The sequence below is a fragment of the Ips typographus genome, linkage group LG12, assembly GCF_016097725.1.
Source record: "Ips typographus isolate SLU linkage group LG12, UJ_Ityp_2.0, whole genome shotgun sequence".
Taxonomy (NCBI): Eukaryota; Metazoa; Arthropoda; class Insecta; order Coleoptera; family Curculionidae; genus Ips; species Ips typographus.
The window spans coordinates 9,896,996-9,921,021 of NC_138433.1; the positions used below are offsets into that span (position 1 = coordinate 9,896,996).

Here is a 24,026-nt window from a genome sequence, read left to right on the forward strand (position 1 = left end):
TCATCAATGACGCAGTTTTTAAAACTATTTCTTTCTCCTTCTACAGTTGCCGTCGCATTAGATATAATCAGAGGCGTCCTATTAAAATATTCCCGAAAATATATTGTTAAGCGGTCAAAAAGCCACTTGGCAACGTAGTACGGTTTTTACTTGGACACAATTAAAACAGATGCGGCAGCGGCCAGGTACATTTGGACCTTTTTATATGCTTTTACTAGCCGGCACTCTAAACGGTGTTGCCAAGTTTAAAAAAATGTAGTGGCGGACAGGGAGACTTAGGGGGTTAGGTTAGGTTCCGTTTTAGTCTGGTGTTTTGGTTGTATTGTTGATGGTCGCAGTTGAAGTTCACATAGTGTTATGAATAAAAAACGTTATTTTGTCAAAATGTCTTTCAAAAAGGTTGGAAAGAAAGGTGTTATCATATACAGCCAAGGCCGTGAAATCGTCAGTAACGTCTTACAATTTATGAAGAAAGAAGCAGAAGGAGTTTCCATTCCTTTGAAAAACTTGTTGTCTTTTATTTTCTTTATTAAAAACGACGAAAATGTTTCATTTTACTGATAAAATAATAGCACGCCACTGACTGGCTGCAACAACTTGGAAAGTAACGAGAGCAGCAATATTTAAAGCGAGACGTACATAGATCGTGACATCATCGTTTGATGACGCCTGTGGCCTTTTCTTAGCTGATTCGAGCTCTAGCGGTAGGTGCTGCGGCGCTGCCCGTTACCGGTAAATTAATGGCGCCAGATTTAAATAAGTATTGTTACTTTTTATTTGTGTTAAGCTATTAACATTAAAAAACATACGAATTTAAATACATGGTTTCTTAATTTGACCATTTACATACGTATGAGAGTACTTGGTGTTCCCATGGGATGAATACTATATAAACAATAATTTTTTCAGGTTTAAAAAAAAAGTATTTATGAAAATTATTTTTAGGATAACAGTAACACATTCTTGAATATTGCAAGTAACGGTAATCGCTACAAAACGACCTATTTTATATGTAAAACTCACAAAAACCACAATGGACCTAATGATCATTTTATCAGCAACAAAAGACGTCATATGTCGTCATATGTTAATCGACGTTATGACGTCATTTACGAAACGTGAATATCACGTCGTCTTTCGGTCAAATGACGTCTTATGACGACTAATCACCAGATATTGACGTCATTATAACGTGCTTCTGCTAGCTGGGTCACCACCATTATCACATCGTATCTTTTTAGTACTGTTTCCATGTTGAGTCTTAAGAAGATTTATAAAATCGATTACATTGTCAACAGCTTCACTTTTAGTTTTAAGCAGTTTAACAACTACAAAATTTGAAAAATCATCCAACAGGACTTGAAAATATCTTTCACCATAGCCAGTTACTGGAGTAACAGGACCTGCAATATCAGTGTGGATGATGTCACCAATCTGTAACCTTATCTTTTCCTTGTTATGAAAAACATTACGTGTAGCTTTACTTTCTATACAAGTTGAACAAATCTTATTACTAAAGGGTAGACCTAAAAGTTTTAATCCATATCTATTGAGATGACCTAACCTTTGGTGCCATAAATCATCAAACTCACTTTGATTTGCTTTATATCAACTTTCTTTAAATGGAAAAGTAATATTTAAAAAGAATAAATCTCCTACTACATCACATTTAAATGACATTTCATTCAACATTAAATAAGCACCACTGGTGTTAAAATTAACACTGAAACCCTTTTTCAAAAGCTGAGAAACTGACAGCAAATTATGTGATATACCCTTAGCAATCAGAGCATCTATAGAAATGTCCCTACCTTGACAAACAGCCTTCAAAGTCCCTTTTCTTGTTGCCACTAATGCATCTCATTTTTAGCAATGTTGATGTTGATTTTCTCCTTCAACGCCTCAATATTCTTCATAAATGGCTCCAACTTTCCATAACTAGATGTACAGTTGCACCCGAATCCAGCACAAAATTGTTTTGAGACTTGGTAGGTTACTACAGCTCAAAGCAATAAATGAGACTGGTCTTTCTTGAACTTCCTCCATCAACTTTGCATTTTGCCTTGGTTCTTGGGGATTAGAATACATTCCAGTTCCTCGACTTCTAGTTGTGCCTCTGAATGTGCCTCTCTGTCCTCTGAAGTTTCTATTATAGGCCTGTCGATAACATTGGCTTTTCTTGTGACCTGCTTTTCCACATTGATAGCAAATAATTTGATTTGCAGCAACACTTAGCTCCTGTCTTGTTTGTTGTTCACTAGGAGAAACATCCTTTTTAGTTTTAAGTTTCAACTCCTCATCTAATAGTCTTGACTTGACAAAATCCATGGTAACATCGGTATTTATTGTCTCTATAGCAGTAATTACAGCACTATAGTTGTCATTAAGTGTCAATAATAAATGGCACACTTTATCTGATTCATCAACCTTGAACCTACTCTTTCTAATTCTCTAATTAAAGTGTCAAACCTCAAAAAGTGATCCTCCAATTTATCAGTTTTAGCACACTTCAGGGTCAAAAGTTTCCTTTTTAAGGTTAACTTTGTGAAAATACTTTTTCTTTCGAATACATCCTCCAAACATTTTAACATATGTTTTGCATTTTTAGCATCCTTAATAATGTCCAGATGTTTATCTGTAATACACTGAATAATCACTGATTTTGCTTTAGCATCCTTGGCTTGAAAATCTGTTCTTTCCTTTTCTGTTTCCAAAGTAGATATTTCCTTTCTAAAGCAGTCCTCTTTCTTCAAGCAAAGCATGTACCCGAAACTTCCAATTATGAAATTGGTGGAACTCAATTGAGGAAAATTATGTAGTATGGAGTTCATTTTGTCTGCAAACAGCTTCCAGTGTTACCTGTACCTCTTGTTTGTGATATTTTGATACTAAAGGGTCTCCAAAATGCTCCACATAACCTTAAAGTCTGGTTTCCTACTAGGGCGTATTTCTAACGTAGCCTGGGCCCATAACCTGTTACGATTACTTCTCCGCAGTCAACATTAAAACTCTGCTTTGCTTTTAATACATTTAATAAACATTAAAGAAAAAAATAGAAACTTAACAAAGTAATAAAAATATGGAGACGTTATTATATTATTACACTCATTCAATTATTTCTAACCTCACTCTTCTTTTTTACATTAGTTAAGGAGTTAACCAAATAGGTATATGAAAAATATTCTAACAAAGTTAACTAATAGAGCTAATTAAATATCAGTACTTACCTTACTCTGTAGAACTAGGAAAAAAAATAGATAATCCGTTATAAAAAATGCATTTTTATTAACATGATGCAATATAAAACCACTTAAACACTATGGTGTTGACAACACTACAAAACAGAAGGATACAATAAAACTAGCAGTCACATAGGTCACTAAATCGCATCACTTTTGAAGTATTTGCCCTCTTTTGTGGTCTCTGTATAGTAAAGCAACTTATCTTCATACATCTGCAGGCCTTCGTTGTCCACTGTTTTTGATTCGGTTGTCCTCATTAAATATTTGCAAGCAAAACCAGTGTTTTCTTAAAGAACTTAGCTACAAAATAAATAAGTTGGGTAGACATTGAATGAGGTTATGAATGCAACTTACCAGATTTTTGGGCTGTGGCCACTGATAAAGTATCTTTATCTCGATTTATTTGTATTTTCTTTGCAATATGTGGGTATTAACTTAAAATTAGTACAGTAATAAACTTGTTTTGAACGTTTTGATTACAGAATGACTGACGGCGATTTGTTATGATTTTGAAAGGTTGGTAGCACGGCCGAATAGGAATTTTCCTTAACGGCCGCTTGGCGGGAGATTTAATATTTCCGAATTTTAGAACCGTTTTTCGTCTTAATGGTCAAATCTACGGCATTGAAAAAATTACAAGTTGATAGCCGAAAATGTGCTCTACAACTTTTATCTAAAGTGTTTTTCGATTAAACTGAACGGTACAGGCGCAAAAAAAAACCGTTTTCTCATGGTAGGACACTTGGTAGATTATTTAACACTTTTTTGTTAAGAAAACGCCTTTTTTCTAATTACCAAGATTATCGTTTACAAACTTATATGTTTTAATACACCGTTGAAAAAGTAAAAATCAACAGAATTAAATGACGTAAAAAGATGTAGGGTGTTCCATTTAAAAAAATATAACTTACTGTCATATGTCAAAAATTAAACGTAATAGAAAAAAACTGACTACGCCATTGGATTCTACGGCAAAACTTCTACCAGAAACCGTTTTTCCTTTTTTGGTAAGTTTAATAGCAAATGAAATACAGAGGAGATTCCAAAAAGACCAATTTTCAAAAACCCCCCGTATCTTTGATACAAATGAAGTTAGCGCCGCCCACTCTTCGCCAGTCAACTCAGCTCGGAGAAAGAGATAGAGACACGTATGCTACTTTTTTTCTATCTATTACCGTTTCTTATATACCCCGTAAAACCATCGAAAATGCAGCACCATGTATACATACAATGTACACAATAACTAAAATATACATTTACAGAAACTTAACACATTAGTAGACCCTCTAGTTAAGGGTAAATACATGTTTTCTTAAGTTCTAAAAAAAATAAGTTTTTTTCAGACTATTACTAAGAATTTTGTGAGACCGATGGGACATGTAAACTCTAATATATCTAATACATATAGTACTAAATTTAATTTATTCTTATTTAAAATTAAACTATAAGTACAAGTTTTAATTATTCAAAAGGGAGGATCATTCATTTTGAGTATCACCAAGAATCTCTTTAATTTTTAATTTTAGGTACACATTTTGTATTTTACTGTAGTTATTTAAAAAGATATTGGTCAATGAATTTAATAAAATATTAAAATTATATTCACAGTTATGTGTATTGCAGCTATGCCCCTCAAATATTTAAATATTTGATAAGTTTAACAAAGTATGTGTAGTTAAAATTGATTTTTGGGCATTACAAGTTAAAAATATTCTTCTGCTTCTTCTACTAAACTTTTTATGGTTAAATATGTAAAAGCTGTACACAGTACTACATCTTTGTTGGGGTAGCAAAGCCCACTATTCATAAATTAATGGAACAGTTAAAGTTTTGATAACTGCAGTCCTCCAAAATTCAATACTCACATTTTGTTTGCATTGCAGCGTGAGCAGCATACCTGCTATGTATACTAAAAGAGCCCACATTCTTTCATCAATGTCATCCAAATGATATTAACTTATTTCTGTGACGGTAATATCTGGTGTAGTTCTGACCAAATTCAATGTAACTGTTGGAGGATCAATAAATTCCAATAAATCTTGTCTTGAAATTGGTATGGATCCAAACTTCCGTGACGTCCGCGGTATGACCCTTTGAACCCTTAATTAGCCCTCTGATTCTTAGATTTGTAGTAATAACACATGGTAGTTGGAACCAGATTGATACCTAATAGATAAGTAAATTGGAAATAAAGCATATGATGGTGTTGTTTTTTGCCCAACCATCAGTCGGCATATTTTGATTTTTCATACAAACTTTGTCATTGATAAGTAAGGTAAGCTATACAGTTGTTGGCCCCTTAAGGATTTCAGACAACAAATTATTTTGTAATTTCAAAGTTAAAAAGTAGATTGAATTTTTTATGTACAGGGTGATTGATTGAATTTTGACCACCCCCTTAACTTTCATAATTTTGATTTTAGAAAAAAACGTTAAATACAAAACTAGTAGATATTTAGGTCTACTTTATTCTTAGCTAAACAGTTATTATACAGGGTGTCCCAAATTTGAGTAACGAACCAAACTTATGTTTTTTTTTAAATACAATGATCAACTTTTTATCCGATATTTCAATTCTACGTCAAATTCTAGACTTAGTTGATGTAAAATGTCTGTATCGATATTCAACTGTTTCCGCAGCAGCATCTGTTACTTTAACACTGTTGCCTCGACTATGTGATTAAGGGTTAATTTAGTTACTGAAATTTGGGACACCCTGTATAATAACTGTTTATCTAAAGCCCGTTTTAGACTGTCATATTTTTGGTACCAGATCTTGTATAAGAAATTGGCACATAGTTGTGAGGTTTTTGGGATGGGTTTGACTTGGTTTGAATAATTTTCGGTGTTTACACTGTCCCATAAATGCTCTCAGATATGATCGAATTATTTTGATGCTTGACAGAAAAATTACATGAATGATAGTTTATAACCCGGTTTTGAAGTTTAAAGATTCAAAAATTAAAAGTTTCAATATTGATGCTAATTGATTAATAGTTTATTATTTGTGTTTTTTATTCTGGATTTTGTGCACAAATCGTGTTTAAAAACAATATTAAAGTTGATATGGATAACCTTGATTCGTATTTTATATTCCAATTTGCATATTGGTCCACTTTTGTGGTAAAAAAAATTTGTGAAGGAGGAATTGCTAAAAAGCGTTTGCAAAGAAAGTCTGCCAGAAAAGTGTGGCAAGAAAAATGGCTTGCAAGGAGACAAATAGGTTGAGGAATTCTGAGTTTGCTGAAGGATGAACTATTGTTGGAGGATCCTCATCATTATAGGAACTTTTTACGAATGGACAACCCCTGTTTTGTCAAACTTCTGGATATTATTAAAGATGACATACAGAAACAATCAACCCACTTAAGAGAACCCATATCTGCTGAAAATAGGTAATTAGGAAATAGCACAAATGCTATTGATTTAATAACCCTACAGTCATATTTTTTCGTTTACTGATGTTACAATGTTATACTATAACTTCATGTGTCTTGCACTGATATATAACAAGTAAAACGTAAGTACTTATACCTAATGGGTTAAGCTGAAGCCAAAGTGTTGTATCTGTTAATTGAGGATAAATATTAGAAAAAATTGAATGGATTGTCTTGTACATAAAATCATTTTGTTAGATTTTTGATTTCATTTGTTTTTATATTTAGTTAAAAAGTGTGGCTTTTTTCAGGTTAGCAATAACATTACGATATTTAGCAAGTGGCAATTCTTTTCGGGATCTCATGTATTCAAGTAGAATACATGAGAGCACTATTAGTCTTATAATACCAGAAGTGTGCAAAGCAATAAATTCAAATATGCAAGAAGAATATATAAAAGTAAAATATATGACACTGTTTTATCAGATATAATATATGATAACACTCTTGTTGAATCCGAAGGCTGGACCCAGTATTTTCTCTCTTCTTTTTGGTTGTTGTTAAATAAAAGTGGACTGTATATCTTTTTTTTGATTATTTTATTCAACACACCACCAATGGTCAAACCACATGCTTTTTAGACAAAATATATCTCACCGACAAGAATCTGTCGAAAAACACACTTCTAAAAAGAATGTCACTTTTGTTTGGTTAAGTTCACGTCCACCTGCTCTTCGGCTGTCACCCTTTTCTTCTCCTCTTCTTTCGCGACTGAACATGCCGCCCCCCTTGAAACTTTGTGGACGAATTTCAACTCTTTATCTTCGGGCAAAGGACAAATCTTCGAGAAGCTTCGCTTGACAATTCCCCTCGCAGTTTTCACCGTTACCACTCGAACTGCTTGATCAGGTCCAGGATGGACTTCAATAATCCTGCCAAGTGGCCATTCAAATGGAGGAAGCTGCTCATCCTTTACAAGGACCATCATTCCTGGCTTCAGAGCTACACCAGGCCGTTTCCATTTCAGCCGCGTTTGGAGCGTGTAGTTATGTGTGTGTCTTCACCTGACTATGCAGACTATGCATATTTGACCACTCCTGCATATTGCCAGCTCAGGAGTTTTGCGGCGACCATCCATCGGGCCCCGGAATCACTATTCAGAATGGACATAGACTTTATTGTATTAACATCTATTTTGTTTTATGAGTATTTTTAATTTTGTAACTATTTTAATAAAATAATCTTTTTTAAAAAGGTTTTACAAATAACCAGTAACATAAAGTGGCGCAGTCAGTAGGATTTCGAAAGGGATTTCATCGCGAAAATCTCGTCGGTTTCAACCGTTTATTCGAAAATCGAACTTGTATTATTAAGAAAGTGGACCGGAAACATTGTTCAACGTGTTCGTCGGGACAAGTAGTGCGTAAGGTAGATAGAAGAAACCGGTACGACCAGCAGAAAGAAGAATGAAGGCTTCCTTCCTGTAAGTTATCCTTGATTATATCTATTTTTCCTGTCTATGTCATTCTCCTCGAATTCTTCTGATTCCACGTTGGAAAACAGTGAAAACGAGTTAGGTTTAGAGCAACCGATTTCTATTGCAGAAAACGATCATTTAGTTTTAGAAAATTTATTTAGTAACCTTACTATTACTAAAAGTTTACCAATAATGGCTCCACCAGTTTTTGATACTAAACTCTTAGATATCGTCCCAAAATTTGATGGCAATCCTCTAGAACTATCTAGTTATTTAGAAACCAGTAATAAGCTGATTATTACTTACTGGAACAGCGAGATAGTTGATTGTGTTCAAAATCTTACATTAATATACGGTATTTATGCAAAATTAATCGGAAAAGCCCGAGAAGTATACAGTATTTGTGTTTCTAAAGATTGGAAAACTGTTAAAAGTGCATTAATTGCTCATTTTGGAGATCAACGTGACGAAAATGGTTTACTATTTGATTTAGATCAATTGAGACAACATGCCAATGAATCTTCTTTACAATTTTATACCCGTGTAATGTCTAATTTAAGTGCTTTACATAACTATGTCGATACCCATACTGATACAACTGATATTAATACATTCAGAGTGAAAAAGGATTTTTATAATCTGCATGCTTTAAAAATATTTTTAGCAGGATTAAAGGAACCATTAGGGTCAACAGTTCGAGCAATGAAACCAAAAGATTTAGCTGAAGCTAGACAATATATAATTTCTGAAAGTAATATCAGGCATATTCAAAATCCAAATCGTTTTGAAGGAAATCAAAATCAGTTCAAACCTAAACATCAGATTAGGACCAGTAATAATCCTCATCAAAACTTATTTTTACCAAATTACCAATATTTGCCTAATTACAATAATACACAACCTCAGCAATTTATGCCTCAAAATCAAGCATCGTTCCCTCGTGGACCAATTAATATTCAACCGAGACCAGTACCCCCTCAACATTTTCCAACAAATCGTCAAGTTTTTGGCCCTCCAAGAAACCCAACTAACGTGTGGAAACCAAATCCACAGAGAGCTCAATATCTGCCAAAACCAGTTCCAATGAGTGGCATATCTCATGGAACTATTAAGCCCTTTAGACCACAAAACCCATTTCAAGTTAATAATATAACAGCCGATCCTAATCCTTATTATTATTACTACGATGTATCAGACCCATCTACTTCTTGCGAAAACGCTGAGTATTATTATTATCAAGATATGGACCAGCCAGAATCTGCAAGTAATCTTGAAATTGATTTTCCTGAAAATATTGCAGAAACGTCTGAAGTAATTGAATCTGAAAATTCTTTAGATCAAAATTTTCAAGAGGTCGTGTACGCAAAAAGGGTTCATAGAGATACATTCTATCTATGACAAAAAAGATCTGCCATATGTAAAAATAACAAACCCACCTCTCAAGCTATTAATCGATACTGGTGCAACAAAATCGTTTATTAACCCTGATATAGCAGAAAAATATTTTCAAAATTTTGTAAAGAAAGAACCTTTTACTGTTTCATCAATTTTCCAAACTACCAACAGGGATTATTGTATTGAAATTCCAGCTTTTAATGAATTTGCATCTCATAAAAATATGAAATTTTATATCTTTAAATTTCATCATTTCTTTGATGGCCTTATAGGCTATGAAACTCTCAAAGACATGAATGTAAAATTAGATCTTCAAAAGTACGTTCTTTCAACACCAGATGCAGAACTACCTTTATCTCATTACGAATCAAAATCTAAACTTTTATTTTATGCTCAAGTCGAACCTTGCAGTGTTGAAACTTTTAAAATACCAGTAAATGTTCAAAATGGGGACATCATAATAATAGACACAAAAATTCTTAAATGTAAAATTCCAGCATGTGTAACTACTGCAATCAATGGATACGCTACTGTAGAAATTCAAAATTTAAGTGACGAAATTCAAGATATTCAACTTTTCGAACCAATACCAGTCGAATCATGTCATTCTACTAATTTTGAGATCTACAATGTTTCCATTGAAAGTACCCCGAATGAATTTAATAATAGAAATGAAATCACAAACTTGATTCGAACATCCCATATGAACGTGGAAGAAAAATATCATATCGAAAAATTATGTCGATCGTTCACCGACATTTTTCACCGTGAAAACGCTCCTCTCACTTTCACTAATCAAGTAAAACACAGAATTAAAACAGTTGACGAATCACCAGTTTACACCAAGTCTTATCGCTATCCGTTCATCCATAAACCAGAAGTAGAACGTCAAATTAACGATATGCTAAAACAAGGAATAATTAGACCCAAGCGATTCACCATGGTCCTCCCCAATTTGGGTGGTTCCTAAAAAATTGGATGCGTCCGGAAAGAGGAAATGGCGCATATGTGTAGACTATCGGAAAATTAACGATCGTACCATCGATGACAAATATCCTATACCACATATATCCGATATTTTAGACAAATTAGGTCGTTGTCAGTATTTTTCAACTTTAGATCTGGCGAGCGGGTTTCATCAAATTGAAATGCACCCAGATGATGTTAAAAAAACAGCATTTAACGTTGAAAACGGGCATTACGAATATCTACGCATGCCTTTTGGACTCAAAAATGCTCCAGCGACTTTTCAACGCGTGATGGATAACGTCCTGAAAGATCTACAAAATAAAATCTGTCTTGTATATATGGACGACATTATCGTCTTCTCGACATCCCTTCAGGAGCATATTGTAAATTTGAAAAAAGTTTTTGAAAAATTGCGTGAAAATAATTTGAAAGTCCAACTCGATAAATCTGAGTTTCTTAGAAAAGAAGTTGCATTTCTAGGACATATTATAACACCAGACGGAATTAAACCAAACCCAGATAAGATTAAAGCCATCTTACATTACCCGATACCTAAAACCACAAAGGAAATCAAAGCCTTCTTAGGTTTGTTAGGATACTACCGTAAGTTCATTCCAAATTTTGCTAAATTAACAAAACCATTTACTAGCTGTCTTCGTAAAGGTGCAACTATAAATGTTAATGACCCTATTTATATTAAAACATTTGAAGATTGTAAAGTTATTTTAACTAATGAACCATTGCTACAATATCCTGACTTTTCTAAAGAATTTAATCTGACAACTGATGCTAGCAATTTCGCTATAGGTTGTGTTCTTTCACAAGGTCCTATAGGACAGGATAAACCTATTGCATATGCATCTAGGACTTTGAATCCGGCAGAACAAAACTATTCGGTAATCGAAAAGGAACTTTTAGCAATAGTGTGGGGAACACGCTATTTTCGCCCTTATTTATTTGGAAGAAAATTTAAGATCATTACTGACCACCAACCACTACAATGGTTAATGAACCTAAAAGAGCCTAATTCGCGTTTAGTTCGTTGGCGACTTAAACTCGAGGAATTTGAATACGATATCATCTATAAAAAAGGCAAGAAAAATACAAATGCTGACGCCTTGTCTAGGATCGAATTAAATGTGAACGAAACCAGTGGTAACAAACAGATATCGGAGTCATCGTCTGACAGTGACCCGGATGAACTTCCGATTCTGCGTTACATGCGGAAATATAATAAAAATCCTACACTAGACGAATCTGAACCTGGACCTAGCACAAAACCATCGGACGAAACAGAGATTGCTTCAGATAATCAATCGATTATTGGTCAAGTTGATTCCGAAGATGACGATGACGGTGAAACTGTGCACACAAGTGCTGAAGATCCCATATTGTCAGTCAATATTACTGAAAAAACCGATTAATTACTTCCTATGTCAAATAGTTGTAACAAAAGTTGACGCAAATCCGCGAATGGAAATCAAAAAGGTATTTAAAACACCTGTTAATAGGACAAGATGGTATCTTTACGTTACAGATGAGTCATTTGAAGCTCAAATCATCGAACATCTCAAACAATACGGAGAACCAAAACGTCAATATGTCTATTATTTTCAGAATGACGAAAATGACACATTATTTAAGCAAATGTGTAATTTTATTCCACGAACGTTTAAATATTCATCCTATAAGTTATTAAAATCTAATAAAATACTTATAGATGTCACTAAGGAAGAAAAACAAAAAAGTTTAATAAAACACAACATGAAGGACTTACTAATCATAGGGGTATAAAAGAAACGATAGACCAACTTCGAACAAAATATTACTGGCCGAAAATGAATGACGATACAAGGAAATTTATTAATAATTGTGCAATATGCCAACAAATTAAATATGAACGTCATCCGCCTTTGATTAAACTACAACTTACACCCACACCGAAAAAAACCCTTTGAAACAGTTCATGTTGACACTTTCAAATTTGGAAATGTTGTTGCTTTAACTATTTGTGACAGTTTTTCTAAATTTGGACAAGCTTTTATTCTTCCAACATTATCAGCCTTACATGTATACCAATCTTTAATTCAATTTGTCTCGAATTACAAAATTCCCGAAAACATAGTTTCCGATAATGGAACTGAATTTAATCAAAGTCTGATCAAGGATTTTTCTAAGCTTTACAAAATAAATTGGCACTATACAATGCCATTGAATCCTAATAGTAATGCTATAGTAGAGAGATTTCATTCAACTCTCTTAGAACATTTGCGTACTTTAAATCTTACCAATCCAGACTTAAATTCAGTTGAAAAGCTCAATCTTGCAATATTGGGTTATAACAATTCCATACATTCTGTGACTAAACAAAAACCTATTGATTTGATTTTTGGTCATCTTCAACTTAAAGAACCGATAGATATTAATAACGATGCATTGTTAATCAATAACCAAGTCAATGAACATAAGTCATCAATGCAAAAGCTGTACAAAGAAATATACCAAAAAACATCTGAAAATAAACAAAAGGTCATTAGTAAGTTAAATGAAAACAGGAAAGACCCCCCTGTAATTCAACCCGGTGCAATTGCATACCGAAGACTAACCGATAGGCAAGCAAAAATAAATCCCTTGTACACCCCTGAACACATTTTGCAAAGTAATGATTTAACTGTAACTACAGCTCAAAATACATATCACAAGCAAATATTTAAAAATCCCAGAAAACTGACACAAAATCCTGTGTTACAGATTGATGACACTGTTGTACTTGATGCAACGAGACCCGACACGAGCGCAGAGAGTTCAAATTCAGAACTTGAAATCTAACCCCGGTATCCTGCCATTCAAACTGGGTAACGCGAAAATTAAAACTGCTTCGCATACATTTCTTTATTATATTCATCTTAGACCATTGGATAATCAAGTAAAATCAATCATAAATCATTATCAAAAATTAGAGAAAACGATTAATAGCTCTTCTTTAACACACCGAATTCCTTTATATGAAGCTTATAAATATTTAGGATATGAAATAAGTGTTGTTAATCAAAAAATGAATTCTTTATTCCCTTCTCGAGCTAAAAGAGGTTTAATTAATCCCATGGGATCCTTAATAAAATATATAACAGGTAACTTAGATGAAGATGATGCTAAAGAAATTCATCAGAACATTTTGGAACTTGAGAACAGTCAAAACAATGTTATCAAAAAGGTTAATAAGCAAATTTCTCTGACAAATCATTTAATGCAAAATTTCAACAATACTGTAACAACAGTAACAAATAATCAAAAGTCAATCGAAAACAAGATAAACGAGATTATATCTGATCTAAATACTACAGAATTTAATTATGTAGCCTATTTAGAAGTACACGAAGTACTGGACCAGATTAAAGTTAATCTAGATTCGTTATTGAATTTCTTAACTGAAATAGAAAATGCAATCAGCTTTGCCGCTTTAAAGATTCTGCACAGAAGCATAATTTCGCCTCATGACCTTAGAAAATTGGTCGATGATCTTCAAAACTCACATAATTTAGATCAATTGCTATTTTCTGTGTCAGACTATTTAAAATATTATAGTGTGGTAGAGACAAACGTTTTTGCAATAGAAAAGAAAATCGTTTTTTCACTAGATTTTCCATTAGTGCATTCAGATTTATTTGAACATTATCATTTGTTTTCAATACCTAATCAAAATCAATGTACTCTCCTTCCACCTTCAACTTACCTAACCCTGAGTAAAACCCAGTACGAGTACCATGAAGAAGGATGCATCTACCTACAACCAAACTATTACTGCAAGAACAACCATCTTCTACCTATGCATGAACATCCTGATTGTATTACGTCACTGCTTTCAATCAAACAAGACTTGGACCAGTGCCGCCTAGTTCCAGTTCACATTGGAAACACTATTATAGAAGAAATTGATTCCGCCCACTACATAGGAATATTTCCAAAAAGCGAAAAAATCCAAACTAGTTGCATTGAAAATGAAATATTAATTTTGGAGGGAACTTACCTCTTTGTAATACCACCTAACTGCACGATAACCACAGCTAGATACGTCTTTAAAAATGAGAAGAAAATGTTTCATGGCCATCCTGTTAGTCTACTGGATGTACAAGATGCAAAAGTGATACCCGTTTTACAAGTGGAAAAAATCAAATTAGAAAAAACTTCTTTGGATAAACTTCACGAACTCCAACTTCAGGCATCTCAAGAAGAACCTATCGAACTACTGAAATCTCACACCAACTATTCCAAATGGTCCTTATCATCAGTAATAACAATTCTTCTGGCCATTACCTGTTTCTTGCTGCTACGTTTCTTGAGAAGAAGGATTATGAATAACAAGAGACGCGTACCGACATCCGATATGGAAATGGTTGATGAAACGCAAGTTGTTCCACCCTTGCGTTCCCTTTAGGGATGGAGGAGTTATGTGTGTGTCTTCACCTGACTATGCAGACTATGCATATTTGACCACTCCTGCATATTGCCAGCTCAGGAGTTTTGCGGCGACCATCCATCGGGCCCCGGAATCACTATTCAGAATGGACATAGACTTTATTGTATTAACATCTATTTTGTTTTATGAGTATTTTTAATTTTGTAACTATTTTAATAAAATAATCTTTTTAAAAAGGTTTTACAAATAACCAGTAACATAAAGGTGTTCAAATATTCTTTATGCCATCTTCTCCAGTAGTGCTGTGCAAGTTGCTGCATCCTTTCATAATGACGAAGTCGGTTGGTCGGTGTATCTTCCAAATAACGTTGCGGTAAACCAGTAAGCAAACGTCCGATGAGGAAATGGGCTGGGGTTAAGGGTTCCAAGTCATTGGGATCAGAGGACAACGGAATTAAAGGTCGGGAATTCTGAATGGCTTCAATCTGAACCAATACAGTATATAACTGCTCGAACGTTATATGGGCATTCCCAACAATACGCTTTAAATGAAACTTACAGGATTTTACGCAAGCCTCCCATAACCCACCAAAATGTGGAGATCGCTGAGGAATGAAATGCCATTGAATTCCATTGCCAACTAAAAAGTCTTTGACAATATCTATTTTTGAAAAATCGCTTGTAATTCTATATATTTCGCGAAGACTAGCAGCTGCACCCACAAAATTTGTGGCGTTGTCAGAATAGATATCACTAGGCAACCCTCTGCGTGCTACAAACCGTTTCAAAGCATCCAAAAAGGTTTGAGATGAAAGATCCCCCACAAGCTCGAGGTGAACCGCCTTTGTAGTGAAACATATAAAAACGCATACATATGCCTTTACAGAAGTTCGATTTCGTGCCTTTCCGTCCTTTAACATCAAAGGACCAGCAAAGTCCAAACCAGTTTTAGTAAATGGCGGCGAATATGACACTCGTGACGATGGTAGATCTCCCATCTTAGGGCAAACTCCTCTAGGTTTTGCTTTGAAACAGACAACACACTGTCTGATAATACCTCTCACCAAACTTCTTCCATTTAGAGGCCAAAACCGGCTTCTTAAATTACATAATACAGTCTGTGCTCCAGCGTGCAACATTTTTTCATGTTCATATTTAACTAAAAGTTTAGTGAGATGATTTTTATCAGACAACAGTAACGGGTGTTTCTGTTCAAATGGTAAATTTGAGTGTCTAAGCCTCCCCTCTACTCGTATCAAAGACTCGTCCTTAAATGGGTCTAAAGATAAAATTTTGCTTTTATGCGAAACGGTTTTTAATTTATTTAATGATTCTATATCACTTGAAAAATCTTGGCTTTGAGCAATTCCTATTAAAACATTCAAAGTCCTTTCTAATTCGCTCACAGACAGAGAGCCTTTAAAACGATTATCAGGATTACGGACATTATGAATAAATCGTAATGTATAAGCAGTTACACGCAATAATTTTAAAAAAGATGAGTATCGTTTTAATAGGTTAAAATCATTAACAGTGCTTGTAAAAATTACAGTTTTATTTTCTCGTCTTTCTGGCACATTTGCCATTTCAAATTTGCTAGTAGGCCAAGATGAATCATCCTTCACTAACCAATCAGGGCCAGACCACCAGATACTGGACACCAAAAAATTGCAACAATTTGTTTCCAGTGACAACTACTGGTTAGAGACTGAATAGAAGAAACGCGATTTGACACGAATGTTTTTAAATCACTAGGCTCCATGGCCAACCAAGACAAAACAATTGTGGAATCTGTCCACAAATATGTTTCGGTTACAGGCACACTCAAAGAATCCCGGACCTTTTCATATAAATTTGCCAGCAAGAGTGCACCAGAGAGTTCAAGACGAGGCAAAGTTAATGTTTTCAATGGACCGATACGCGATTTGGCGCATAAAAGTTGAGAAGAATGCACACTTTCTGGACCATGTGAGACCACGCATAAACAGGCACCATATGCTGTAATAGAAGCGTCACAGAACCCGTGTATGGTTAATGTTTTGGCATTTACCATTGAAACATGTCTTGGGACTATTATTGTCACGTTTAATTTATGAGCCCTTCTGGGTTCACCAATTAAACTGACTCACGACGATAAACGTCGTGCCGGGATCTCAGTTTTAAGGATGGAATCAAACACTGAGTTTTCTATTAAACACTTAAATCTATTAACCAAACAATACAGTCATAAACACACTAAAAGTTGACAATTTAACAATTGTACTTACATAGACTGATAAGCTAAGGACTTAGCATTTTCTGGCGGCTGGCTTAGTCACTTTCGTGTTGGAACAGTTCTGGAGAATGGACTACTTAACTTGATCTTCTTGACCGAGGAGAGTCGACATCTCGACTTCCTGGTTCAGCTGGTCGCACTACTGTCGATTGGTTCACACTCTTCCTCTACTGCTGAAATCGGCGTGTTTTATACCCGATTGATCGGCTGACGTAGTTTGTTATTGTTCGTCGCCTATTTTTCATATTCCTGCAAAGCAGGTGGTGTTGACTCATCACCGATATAATGCACTCGGTGCATCATGGTGCGACCTTGCCTCGTGCGCTTAATATTTCGCAATCCCCGAATATTCTTATGTTTTTAAGTCAATAAGTCCATCTTTTGAATTAATGGATTTTCCATTCGTGACATATGCCTCCGCCCCAGAAAAACTGGTCCCCAGTTTTAAAACAAAGGTTTTAAAACTATACTCTCCTTAAAAACAACCATCTTGAAAAAATATCTAACTTGTAACAGTATTATACAATTAAACCAAAATTTCAGATTGACGTACATAAAAACCATTAGAACAATCGATAAGTTACGGTACTACTAAGTACATTATGATTAAAGCATAGTATTGCTTATGATTAACACGTTGGCGACATTGTGACCCACCCGTGGGACACAAAGAGTTTTCTTACATTCTTTCTGTGGGACGTTAGTGACATTTCGGTCAAAATTGTACTTTTCATATTTTAAACCGGGTAAATGTGTCATCATGTAAAACTGCTGACATTATTTTGTAGTAATTGCTAGTTTTAACTGTGACCCACCGGTGGAGCATGACGGCTGTTGGGGAAAAATTTATTCTGCAGCCATCGTGACCCACCGGTGGGTCAAACCGTATCAGCAAAATGTTGAAAAAAAAATTGTTTTTGTCTTGTCAAAAGCAAGAGTGAAAGCAAAAAAAGTGTCAACGTTTTGCGAAGACTGTGAAGGGCAAAACACCATATGTATTCTTTGCTTCAAAAAAATTCACCATAAATTTTTTCCCGATTTTTTAATTTTGTTTCCTTTTCCTCATTTGTTAAGTTGTTAAAATAAAAGAGTTCATTGATGTAGTAATAAAAAATGTAGTTACTTATATTCATAAATAAAGAATAACACTATTCTTTTAGCATTATATGTTGTTTTAGTTCGTTCTAATCTCAAAATTCCGAATTCTACGAAACCACGCTGCACATACAAAGATAAATCCGTGGTACAGCCGTAGCTCCAAATTCAAAGATGTTCTATATAAACGTAGCTTTCTATAAGCAATATAACACCCAATAGTCCGTTCCCCACCGGTGGGCACATATGTCCAGTAAGAAAACGCCGCGTGACCCACAAGTGGGTCATGACGTCGCCAACGTGTTAACACAAATAACTTACTATCACTAATAAACCCAGAAAAGGATAATGGAGTAGATTTATAAAGAAAGAAGTATCTAGGCTTTGAAAATACCAATTATTGAATGTGCGTAAAAATACTTTACTCCATTTGCCTTACATCGCTTCCATTTAAATAATTTCTTAAATCTAACATAGTTTAATAGCGCAACACAGAGCACATTATTGTTAAGCCGAGAATAGTTCACTCTTACCACGAAGATGTTCACTGCGCATAACTGAATGCCAATGTAATCTTACGTATTCCTTATTACTTGCATCAAATTGATAGATGTGACGTGGGTAAAAGTCCAATGACGTGTTGGTATTGCGTGTGGACTATGTTGTATACCAACGTCAACAGTCGTGGAAGAAATTAAATGTCTTCAGCAGAGCAGGATCAACGTGTGGTATTATTTCGATCTGGGGCCTATTCTTGAAAGCAGGGAACGGAATTCTCAAGAGAAGTGTTGATAGAATGTGACAGAAGAAGCTGACAATGGCGGGTTCCTGTCACATTCTACAGGTCTTTCTCTTGATAATTCCCTTCCCTCGTTTCAAGAATACGCACCCTGGCTTGTTGAATCTCATGTGTGCGTTTACATGAAATAAAAATAGGAACAAAGGTTAATATGTGTTCATTAAGGCTTAATATACTTATATTCAAAGTATACTCTGCATGCAGTGTTACGTATTACTTTATAAAGTTAACTGACATGTTAAAATAAACAGGAATCCGGTCCTGAAACTAAAAAGTTTGAACTCCGTAAGTATAAGACGCTCTAGTTTTCATTTTATGGAAAGTAGAACGTATTTGCCTGTTTAAAAAAATACAGAAACATTAACCGTCTCTAACCAACTTCAAATCCTTTTGGAGAAGATTGTTCTATCAAAAATTGGATATAATGTCCTCAATCAAATGCTTTTCCCTCATTGATTTCTGTAAAAATAAAAATATGCCATCAGTATGTAAATGCAAGTAGGTATTAAATGATTAACTTAAATCCTTTCTGGCGTATTAAAAAAAACTCTAATTATTGCATTTCCACAAATTTGCATTGTTGTCTTGATTTCACTTTGCCTTACAAAGCTGAATCAAGGCTAAAGTTTGTCATCATTCGGATTATCAGCCGGACGAAGTAGAAATAAGCAATGTACGCTTTTGTTTTAGTCTAGGAGCTGATGTATTTTTGTAACTCTTTACTTCGTGTGGTATAATTCATAATATACCATGTATCTGTCTTACTATTTTCCAAATAGTATAAAAATCAGAATAGGTAATAAGTAGTATCTTGTTATTGTATTATCCCTATATTTCCAAAAGGCTCCAACTGAGCAACAAACGGCTGTGCTACCGCTTGCTCTAAATCATCTCTAGTTTGAGGATTAATGGGCCCCCCTGCTCGCACTTGCGCCTGGTTATCCGGATTTGGGCACAGTGCCGGATTGCGGACAACCTGACTTGCGTGGGATTCAGGTGGTCCCATAAAAGTTTGTGGTCCAAATGCACCTCCAGAAGATGCGCCAGCAGAATTTACTTCTGATGTTTCAACCCTTTGTTGTGTTTGGGGTACTACTGGTACCCGAAACTGGTTAAACGTAGCATTCGGTATATAAGGATGCGTGTATTGGGAATGATTCGGTTGATTCAAAAATTACTTAATGAAAATCAATATGCACATAATGTAAACCGTCTTCCTAACTCGGACTATTTAAATTAGTCATTTATTTATGCGCGCAGCGACACATTCATTTCTCATCGCTCGCGAATTAGTTGCGTTCCTCGCAAAAATGCATAAACAACTATATGTTCAAGGTGATTATTACACCGACAATATTAATTTTTTCATATATTTATCTTTATTCGTTGGTAGGTACCTACATGGTCTCATTGAGATATTATTCCGAATTGGTTAACCAGCAAATTCCATGGTTTTAAGCATGGTGCACTAATTAACCTTTCTGATAACCTAATATGACAAGTGTTCAAGTTTCAAAATTTCCTACTAGTATCTTGAAATCTTGACCGTGCAATACAGTCTTTACTTGTCAATGTTCAATAAGTATTTAGCCCAGTTTTATTTCGTAAAGTCTTCAATTAATCCATTTACTCATACAATGAAAAATCACGATACAAAACTCAAGTGTACACTTTTTAACTTTTACAATAACAATGGCCATTTTTCTTAATTATTCTCATATGCTAAAAATTTGCATGTCAAAATGGAATTACAATGATATTTATCCATACGCAGTTTTTGTTAACGATCGTACCGCGATGACTTAAATAACAAAGTGATCACCATCTGCCTGCGGCATAAGAAAAGAATTATCTAATCAATTGGTTAGGTACGTACCTATATATCGCATTTTTTCATGTGCAAAAAAAAACAAAATATATCCTACTGTAGGATATTTCATTTAAGCAAGTAAAAGTAGATCATTTTTATAACTTAGTTATGAGCGAAAATGGTGAGGCTTTGTTTTTTGTTTATCAATCCCAATCCTCTGACCGGTTTCGCCGTATTACGGCTCATCAGAGAGGCTATAGGGCTTGATAACCAAAGAACAAAACCTTCGTTCCAGTATAGTCAACTGGATGCCAGAAATGATAGTTTTGTGCAACATCTGGTGACATCTGTACTCAACTCTATGAGTTAGAAAGTACAGATGGCGTTCCAAAATCTAGGAACAGCACCATTAATGCCGCATCATTCGGTAAACACCGATCTGATTGGTTGAAAATGGTGAGGCTTTGTTTTTTGTTTATCAATCCCAATCCTCTGACCGGTTTCGCCGTATTACGGCTCATCAGAGAGGCTATAGGGCTTGATAACCAAAGAACAAAACCTTCGTTCCAGTATAGTCAACTGGATGCCAGAAATGATAGTTTTGTGCAACATCTGGTGACATCTGTACTCAACTCTATGAGTTAGAAAGTACAGATAACCGGTCAGAGGATTGGGATTGATAAACAAAAAACAAAGCCTCACCATTTTCAACCAATCAGATCGGTGTTTACCGAATGATGCGGCATTAATGGTGCTGTTCCTAGATTTTGGAACGCCATCTGTACTTTCTAACTCATAGAGTTGAGTACAGATGTCACCAGATGTTGCACAAAACTATCATTTCTGGCATCCAGTTGACTATACTGGAACGAAGGTTTTGTTCTTTGGTTATCAAGCCCTATAGCCTCTCTGATGAGCCGTAATACGGCGAAACCGGTCAGAGGATTGGGATTGATAAACAAAAAACAAAGCCTCACCATTTTCAACCAATCAGATCGGTGTTTACCGAATGATGCGGCATTAATGGTGCTGTTCCTAGATTTTGGAACGCCATCTGTACTTTCTAACTCATAGAGTTGAGTACAGATGTCACCAGATGTTGCACAAAACTATCATTTCTGGCATCCAGTTGACTATACTGGAACGAAGGTTTTGTTCTTTGGTTATCAAGCCCTATAGCCTCTCTGATGAGCCGTAATACGGCGAAACCGGTCAGAGGATTGGGATTGATAAACAAAAAACAAAGCCTCACCATTTTCAACCAATCAGATCGGTGTTTACCGAATGATGCGGCATTAATGGTGCTGTTCCTAGATTTTGGAACGCCATCTGTACTTTCTAACTCATAGAGTTGAGTACAGATGTCACCAGATGTTGCACAAAACTATCATTTCTGGCATCCAGTTGACTATACTGGAACGAAGGTTTTGTTCTTTGGTTATCAAGCCCTATAGCCTCTCTGATGAGCCGTAATACGGCGAAACCGGTCAGAGGATTGGGATTGATAAACAAAAAACAAAGCCTCACCATTTTCAACCAATCAGATCGGTGTTTACCGAATGATGCGGCATTAATGGTGCTGTTCCTAGATTTTGGAACGCCATCTGTACTTTCTAACTCATAGAGTTGAGTACAGATGTCACCAGATGTTGCACAAAACTATCATTTCTGGCATCCAGTTGACTATACTGGAACGAAGGTTTTGTTCTTTGGTTATCAAGCCCTATAGCCTCTCTGATGAGCCGTAATACGGCGAAACCGGTCAGAGGATTGGGATTGATAAACAAAAAACAAAGCCTCACCATTTTCAACCAATCAGATCGGTGTTTACCGAATGATGCGGCATTAATGGTGCTGTTCCTAGATTTTGGAACGCCATCTGTACTTTCTAACTCATAGAGTTGAGTACAGATGTCACCAGATGTTGCACAAAACTATTAGTTATGAGCATTATGATTTTATCGGGCTTGTAACTTGTAACTCTGAATTATTCAGCAGTTCAATATTTGTTTCAAAAAGTAGTCGTAGTCAGTCTGCTAGAAATTTGTACAACTTATTGTACCTCGTAATGATCCTATAAACGGAATTAAGGTAAACGATTAAAGCAACTAATACGCAAACTTCCAGGATAACGTATAACCGGTTGCTGTCAGGAATAGGAATCTCCGTTGCCTGAAAATATTGACAAATTTAGCTACTTTATATGGACCTTTTTATATCCGAGTTTAAACAAGTCTAGTATCAATTTGCTTCAAAGACCCAATTTTCAAAACTTAATAAACGTATGTATAAGGTTTAGCATACACACAATCATTTCAGCCTGCTACTAATTTCGCATTCAACGAGTATTTTTGGTTTGTTCCTTAAGAAAAATTCATACACCGCCCTAACATCGATAACAGCAAACAATATTGTTGTGTGGCACTAAAACAAATTTTTATCAACATGTACAGACCTTTCTGTATCAGAAACTTCTCAACTGAGAAGGGAAAAATCAAAAACAACTACTTTGAGAGCTAATACTCCTACCAACATTGAATTATACTGTTTTTCCTGTTGAATTCTTGAGTATTTAAATTACTCCTTTATAAAAGATACCAACATTTTTTCATTGGCAATTCAATAATTATTTCATTCAATTATGAATCCTGAGCTGGACATCTTCGTACAGATGCACCAAAAATAGTTCAACTGCATGTAAGTTGAAACTTTAGTACTCATAAAACTCATTACAATGGGTCGGTTAAAGAAACAAACTCTATGTGCCACTTACATAATAAGGTATTACGCTCAGCTAGCGTTTTTCACCTTAATTATTTAACGTAATAAAATTCAGCTGAAATAAATTAAAAATAAAGTCACATTATCATGATGTGTGGGTCTTATCGTCTCATTCGAGTAGTATGTGTGTTGAATGTGTTAAATATCACTTCAGAAATACTTCATTACAAATGTATCATTTACCATTCGTATTAAAAAAAAAAAACTTCTGTCACTTTTTAAATCAGTTGTCATTTTTTCCATAGTAAAATCAAATTTAATTATTCTTAGCCAATACAATATTTACTTGTTATTCCATGTAGGTAAATTATCATGTGCATTTAAAAAAAAAAACATTAAAATTCATCAATCAGCAGTTTTCTTATCGACACCTTCGCGGCGATGCGACT

The 24,026-nt window shown here is 34.9% G+C and overlaps 1 long non-coding RNA gene across 1 annotated transcript in view; it reads right to left on the reverse strand.

The window, feature by feature from the left end:
- Window positions 1-17,060: 17,060 nt before the first annotated feature.
- The window catches only part of LOC145736461 (uncharacterized), a 144,365-nt gene continuing 137,399 nt past the window's right edge, over window positions 17,061-24,026 (reverse strand). The window contains exon 2 of the long non-coding RNA XR_014179951.1: window positions 17,061-17,311. This is a non-coding gene — a long non-coding RNA (uncharacterized LOC145736461). The remainder of the gene's footprint in view (window positions 17,312-24,026) is intronic.